At 46.2% G+C, this 7215-nt stretch overlaps 1 protein-coding gene across 1 annotated transcript in view; it reads right to left on the bottom strand.

Annotated features, from left to right (window-relative positions):
* Positions 1-5903: 5903 nt before the first annotated feature.
* LOC140693684 (uncharacterized) overlaps positions 5904-7215 on the bottom strand; it is a 65765-nt gene continuing 64453 nt past the window's right edge. Inside the window, exon 17 of the mRNA XM_072957391.1 lies at positions 5904-6162. The gene's annotated coding sequence lies outside the window, so the exon portion shown is untranslated. The remainder of the gene's footprint in view (positions 6163-7215) is intronic.

Here is a 7215-nt window from a genome sequence, read left to right as displayed (position 1 = left end):
ATTCCGGGTGTACGGATATTACAGGAACATAAGTTTCCTTTAGTGGGTCTCTGTGTACTGTGAACTGTTAGAAAGTTTAAAGACGTGTGAAACCATCAACTGAAAATGGACACACTTGCCTCCGTTGGTACTGTGCATACAGATCTGAAGAAAAGGAAAGAGGGAAGAACAAAGGCCCATGGGACGCTAGTGGGTAGAATCACATTTAGCTTAGGAACCTCTCGTCGGATGCAGCCCCTCCCCCAACACTGACAAGATGCAGCAGCCATTGGGGATGGCAGTTACCCGTTGGATTCCAGGTGGAAATGTTGGTGTGTACCGCGAGGCTTGTTGTGGCCGGTGGATCCTAGGTAACCGGGCAGAGTTCTGTGGGTGGATCAGTGTGATGGAGGGGCTGCCGCCCTCTGTGGAGCTTGGCTTAGGTCTCTGGTCCGGGAAGCTGTGTCAGTTCGAGATACTGCTGCTGCCCAAAGACCTGAGTTCACGGGTCAGTTTCCAGAACCTGAACGGGCAGACAGTGGAAGATCTGCCTGCCATCAGCTTACTGGTGAGGCTCCGAGGTACTTTCAGACATGCCCAGTCCTGTTGAAGTCGACTGTATGGGAGATACGAAGAGAAGCTGGCCAAAAAGCTGGCTGCACGGATTGAGGAGAGATGCGGACACATTGATGAGAGATGTTCTGCTACAATGGAGATTACTGGCCTGGAGACAGCTGTAGAGGATACCAGGCTCGAAAGACATTCATGAGACATATTGAACCTCGCTGATATTGGCACAAACATACGGAGTGCCAACGTGGACTTGAGGAAGTTCCTCAATTCTCTGCTCCAAGAACGGGTCCAAGATCCCTGACATCTAAAAGAGAAGAGATGGCAGAGGTGATCAAAACGCTCATGTTCTTGGAAGAGGTCGTGAGAATCCACACGTCCCAAGGGGCATTTCCAAGCCATTCAGACCAAAGTGCACCAAGCCCAGGTAAGCCTTTTCCCAGGTTTGGGCCTAGATAACAAGCACTTGCTCTTCCCTCCCCTCCACTGAGGCATCCATTTGGAAGGATCAGTACCTGAGCTGCAATGAAGCCAGTACGAGAAGGGCAAGCCCCTCCTCGAATCAGAGTTCCTCCAGCTATACCCTCTGTGAACAACAGTGAACTCCTTAAAGGTCTAAAAGTCTCGACTGAAATAGATAGCATATGAATAATTATCTCACACAAAGAAACGATGGCCTTCCGCTAGATTCAGCAAATGCTGGGTTTGTGTCTTCTCTGGGGTGAAGGGAGTGTGGTAAGTGAGGGGACTCTTTGACTGAACTTGTATATGTATTTGGCCTCAGCTTTTCAAGACAGTATAGGTAAATATTATAAGTCAGATAGTGAACGGAACTGTAAAAGTCGCCAATGACATTAAAGACACTGCTTTTTTGGACATTCTTTCATTGAGTCAAGCCCCCGTGCGCACTATATCATGGGGGTGCAGACTCGGTTGCGTTAAATTGCTTTACCCAACATGATCGGATGATTAAGCGTTCTCATCACTGATAGAAGAACACCTGGTTCTCAATAGACTAGCATAGCTGCAGCAGGGTTCTCAAAGCTATAATGCCTCTAGGTGATTTTGGATTCAAACCTAAATGTATATATTTGGTTTGTTTCCTCTTGTATTTTCCTAGAGAGGGATGTTACCCCTTGAAATGCCAACATTGGCCAGTAGGTGTCATTGGGAGTAAAGGGCACCACATGCACAAGTGAAACCAAGGTTGGGGGTTATATCATGTTTCCAATAGCTATTTCATGGTTCCTGTTGGTTTCGGAGGCTTCAACAGTAAAGAGCTGACATGACCGCTTTTACAGTTTGGACTGCTACTTTGCATTCTATCTGTCTATGTTTTCCTTAGAACTGACAAAATGTTACCGAAATTGACAAGTCTGGCTTCAAGGTCGATTTAGGATGTTTCAAAAACTAACTTCATTTTCGTATAACTCTCAAAACATGGAAATCAAATCTATTAAACTTTTTAAAGGCTGCAAATGAGAGATCAACACAATGTCAAAACGGGAGTCTTCGGAAAATCCCTCCCACCACGGCTGTATAGAAACAAAGAGCTAAACAAAAATCACATATCTGGGAAGTGTATCTGGAAAGTGGTGATTCATCGATGCCCAGTTGGCAGAGAAGCAGTGCCAACTGCGCTCACTCGCTCCCATGTACACAGCAATGGAAACATCCACTCACCCAGCCCTTGGCACAGGACACTTGCCGAAGAGAGGTCTGTTACTTCCAAAGACAGGATAAGGCCTCAGAAGCCCTGGAAGCAGGAGAAGGCAAAGCAGGGAATGGAAACCAGTGCAGGGTCTGACCTCTGGTGATGGATCAGCAAAGGTGAAACTCTGTTTAACTTGGACGCACACTCTCAAGCGGACAGGAGACATGGGATTGAAGGTGATGCGCTGAGTGTTAGAAGAGTGCACAGCAGATGCTTGGCTGACAGAACTCAAAGAAACCAGCACAAAATATCCCCACAGTTGATTCTGAGACCAAGATCCGAGCTGCCAAACTTGACGTAGCAGAGGCAGCGGTCAGGGAGGGATAGGGCTATGGATGATGGCACACGCTGAGTCTCAGGGATCTGGAGTGCATTGTGGGATGTGGTAGGTCCTATCAAGAGAGCAAACCGACCTGTGACCCCAGTGAGAATGTCACCACACCGGCACGTGCGGTTGAGATTATCGATATGTCCCATGGCCACACCCAGTGCATCTGCAGGACCAGGGACCAATTGGGCATTTTGCCAATAGAGCACGTGTGGGGCTGAATCAGAGATATCGTGAATCGGGTCTGAGTGATCTAGGTGGCCTTGGGTTTGAAATCAGAATGAAAAGCCTTAGGATCTGCTACATTCATAACCTGGGCTGGGATTATGGTTTGGTTTGAGGCACAGGATATGCAAGAGCTCTGTGGTTGCCTTCGTGCACCCGTGCCACAAGGATGAGAGGACAAGGGAGAGTGGTCCAAGTCCACAGCGTGAGAAGATGAAGCATTTCCTTCAGCATTATCTCCCAAAAGCAGATGCTCCATTTTGGATGGCACCGGCACGGTACGGCACCGAGGACACCAAGGTCGGTCTGCGGGATCATTCCACTGGCCCTGATGTGTCACATCCATTGATATGCTTCCACTGGTGTTTCTGTAGGCAGAGAAGCTCTGGGAAGAACTGGTTTCACTGGGACATTCCCGTGGCACTACAAAGCACAAGCGCACTCTCAGTTTGCAGTTTTGGAAACACTCCAAAGTGCCATGGAGCAGAATGCAGAGTTGAGAACCTTTAGAAGCTTCATTTCCACCAGAGGAAGTGTCCTGTGCACTTTTAGAATTGTGAGATAAGCGTAATCAAACTACGGTTATGCTAATCGAAATAGTATGGGGTGTTCATCACAAAAAACGCAACACCAGCAAATGGAGAGATACCAGACAACAAACACAGGAACAGGACATGGCATCAATGTCTAGGGGAAACTGTCCTCACAGAAATCCCATGGAATTGCATAGAGCCAAGATTCCAAATTTTTCACTTAACAAAGCCCTAGAAGTCTACATTAGATACCTGATATTACCTGATCAGTAGAGGTGAAGAAGTACAGAAAAAGAAACAGGAAATACCATTTTCAGTTCCAAAGAGATTGAAGGCCCAAAAGATAAGCTTTCAAAAACCTAGACTGCAAAACGCAATCCAGAGAAAAAATTGAAAACGGAGGTGAGGGAAACACTGAAGAACAACAGTGTCTCAGAATCATAAAAGGCAGAATACCAGAAAAGGGGAAGAGAAAGCCTAAAGGCGAAACAAATAATATCAGAAAACTCAGTGGATGAGATAATATCAGGGCTAAAATTCAGTCCTAAGCAGACCAAATAATGCAGAGGGACGCGTGAATGAATGTGAAGACAGGGGAACAGTAAACCCTCGGTCAGAAGCAGACATAGGAAAGCAAGTGCAAACCAATGAAAACATTGCTGTTGAATCCTCGGATAAGACAAGGCATGAAAGACTAGGATTCGAAAGAGTCCCAGATGGAAAAGCAAGAGATAAAGAAACAAAAAATGTCTGAAAAGTTATCTGTAGAAAAATCAGACTGAAACTTGCTGAAAGCCTAGAAAGAATCATCTATGCGAATTCAGGAAGTACACAGCGTCCAAAGGAGGTGGAATCCCAATAGACCTACCAGCAGCTGTATGATTCAAATCAACGAAGTTCATGAGCATCCCAGGGACTTAAAATGCGCCTGGAGGAAAGCAACATAGTCACAAGAGAACCTCCAGAGGGGTTTCAGCTGATATATCGGCAGCAATATTGCAGGACAGGGAGGAGTGCCAGGACATAGACCATACCCTGAAGGGCAAAATGCTGCCATCTAGGGTAGCCTAGGCCACATGACCGCCATTTCTAATAACGGCAGAGCTAGAGAATTCCACAGACCGGCAAATCTTAAAAGAATTCAGCAGTTGGAAACTTATCCTACAAGAAAGGTTGTGAATTCTCCCCTGAATAGAAAAGCAGCAAGATGAAATGGAAAGAAGAAAACCATTATTGGAAATGCAAGAAGAGCATGAGTGGCCAAGAAGAAACCAGAAGAAGGCAAGGAGGACATCAATACCCTAAAGATGGGAGAGGGAAGCAGGAAATCATAGGTGATTGGAAGCACTATCTTAAGTGAATCGGCTTGTATGACTCTCTGTTTGATGCGAACGGAGAGATGGATGGCCTGACGTGTTTGCAAAACAAACGAGAAGCAGACCAACAAAAATCAAACAAACAAACATGCACTCAAAGGGGACTGTTGGCTGACATATACCAAGGGAACCATGATTACTCAAAAGGAAATACTCAAGGTGATGTAAAGGATCATTCAGTACGCATCGACCCAGTATCGCGGCTTGCATGTACTCAGCACACTTGTATTCGGAAATCAGAGGCGTGCATTTATATTCGTCAATGTTGATTAATAAGAGCATATCGTGACCTAACCCAAATGCCGATTTGGAGTCAAATGGATTCCTAGTCCGTGATATAGACTTGCAAGTCTTCCAACAGGATGAATGAATGCCATATAAAACCCTTCTTCGAGAAGAAATGGCATAAGCCTTTAACAAAGACAAGTAGCTCTGCAAAAGTGTACTAAGAGCAAAAGAGACAGACAGTAAAGTGCACATTGGGGTTGGTTTCATTTCTAGGAATTTCAGCCCCCATGAAACCAATGGATCCATGTCCTGAGAGTGCGGGTGTTTCAGCAGAAATCAACCGACGGATATGTATTCCGGGTGTACGGATATTACAGGAACATAAGTTTCCTTTAGTGGGTCTCTGTGTACTGTGAACTGTTAGAAAGTTTAAAGACGTGTGAAACCATCAACTGAAAATGGACACACTTGCCTCCGTTGGTACTGTGCATACAGATCTGAAGAAAAGGAAAGAGGGAAGAACAAAGGCCCATGGGACGCTAGTGGGTAGAATCACATTTAGCTTAGGAACCTCTCGTCGGATGCAGCCCCTCCCCCAACACTGACAAGATGCAGCAGCCATTGGGGATGGCAGTTACCCGTTGGATTCCAGGTGGAAATGTTGGTGTGTACCGCGAGGCTTGTTGTGGCCAGTGGATCCTAGGTAACCGGGCAGAGTTCTGTGGGTGGATCAGTGTGATGGAGGGGCTGCCGCCCTCTGTGGAGCTTGGCTTAGGTCTCTGGTCCGGGAAGCTGTGTCAGTTCGAGATACTGCTGCTGCCCAAAGACCTGAGTTCACGGGTCAGTTTCCAGAACCTGAACGGGCAGACAGTGGAAGATCTGCCTGCCATCAGCTTACTGGTGAGGCTCCGAGCTACTTTCAGACATGCCCAGTCCTGTTGAAGTCGACTGTATGGGAGATACGAAGAGAAGCTGGCCGAAAAGCTGGCTGCACGGATTGAGGAGAGATGCGGACACATTGATGAGAGATGTTCTGCTACAATGGAGATTACTGGCCTGGAGACAGCTGTAGAGGATACCAGGCTCGAAAGACATTCATGAGACATATTGAACCTCGCTGATACTGGCAGAAACATACGGAGTGCCAACGTGGACTTGAGGAAGTTCCTCAATTCTCTGCTCCAAGAACGGGTCCAAGATCCCTGACATCTAAAAGAGAAGAGATGGCAGAGGTGATCAAAACGCTCATGTTCTTGGAAGAGGTCGTGAGAATCCACACGTCCCAAGGGGCATTTCCAAGCCATTCAGACCAAAGTGCACCAAGCCCAAGTAAGCCTTTTCCCAGGTTTGGGCCTAGATAACAAGCACTTGCTCTTCCCTCCCCTCCACTGAGGCATCCATTTGGAAGGATCAGTACCTGAGCTGCAATGAAGCCAGTACGAGAAGGGCAAGCCCCTCCTCGAATCAGAGTTCCTCCAGCTTTACCCTCTGTGAACAACAGTGAACTCCTTAAAGGTCTAAAAGTCTCGACTGAAATAGATAGCATATGAATAATTATCTCACACAAAGAAACGATGGCCTTCCGCTAGATTCAGCAAATGCTGGGTTTGTGTCTTCTCTGGGGTGAAGGGAGTGTAGTAAGTGAGGGGACTCTTTGACTGAACTTGTATATGTATTTGGCCTCAGCTTTTCAAGACAGTATAGGTAAATATTATAAGTCAGATAGTGAACGGAACTGTAAAAGTCGCCAATGACATTAAAGACACTGCTTTTTTGGACATTCTTTCATTGAGTCAAGCCCCCGTGCGCACTATATCATGGGGGTGCAGACTGGTTGCGTTAAATTGCTTTACCCAACATGATCGGAAGATTAAGCGTTCTCATCACTGATAGAAGAACACCTGGTTCTCAATAGACTAGCATAGCTGCAGCAGGGTTCTCAAAGCTATAATGCCTCTAGGTGATTTTGGATTCAAACCTAAATGTATATATTTGGTTTGTTTCCTCTTGTATTTTCCTAGAGAGGGATGTTACCCCTTGAAATGCCAACATTGGCCAGTAGGTGTCATTGGGAGTAAAGGGCACCACATGCACAAGTGAAACCAAGGTTGGGGGTTATATCATGTTTCCAATAGCTATTTCGTGGTTCCTGTTGGTTTCGGAGGCTTCAACAGTAAAGAGCTGACATGACCGCTTTTACAGTTTGGACTGCTACTTTGCATTCTATCTGTCTATGTTTTCCTTAGAACTGACAAAATGTTA

This window comes from Vicugna pacos, unplaced genomic scaffold (genome assembly GCF_048564905.1).
Source record: "Vicugna pacos unplaced genomic scaffold, VicPac4 scaffold_20, whole genome shotgun sequence".
Taxonomy (NCBI): domain Eukaryota; kingdom Metazoa; phylum Chordata; class Mammalia; order Artiodactyla; family Camelidae; genus Vicugna; species Vicugna pacos.
The sequence above is the reverse complement of the archived record's forward strand: the minus strand, read 5'-3'. Positions and strand labels throughout refer to the sequence as shown.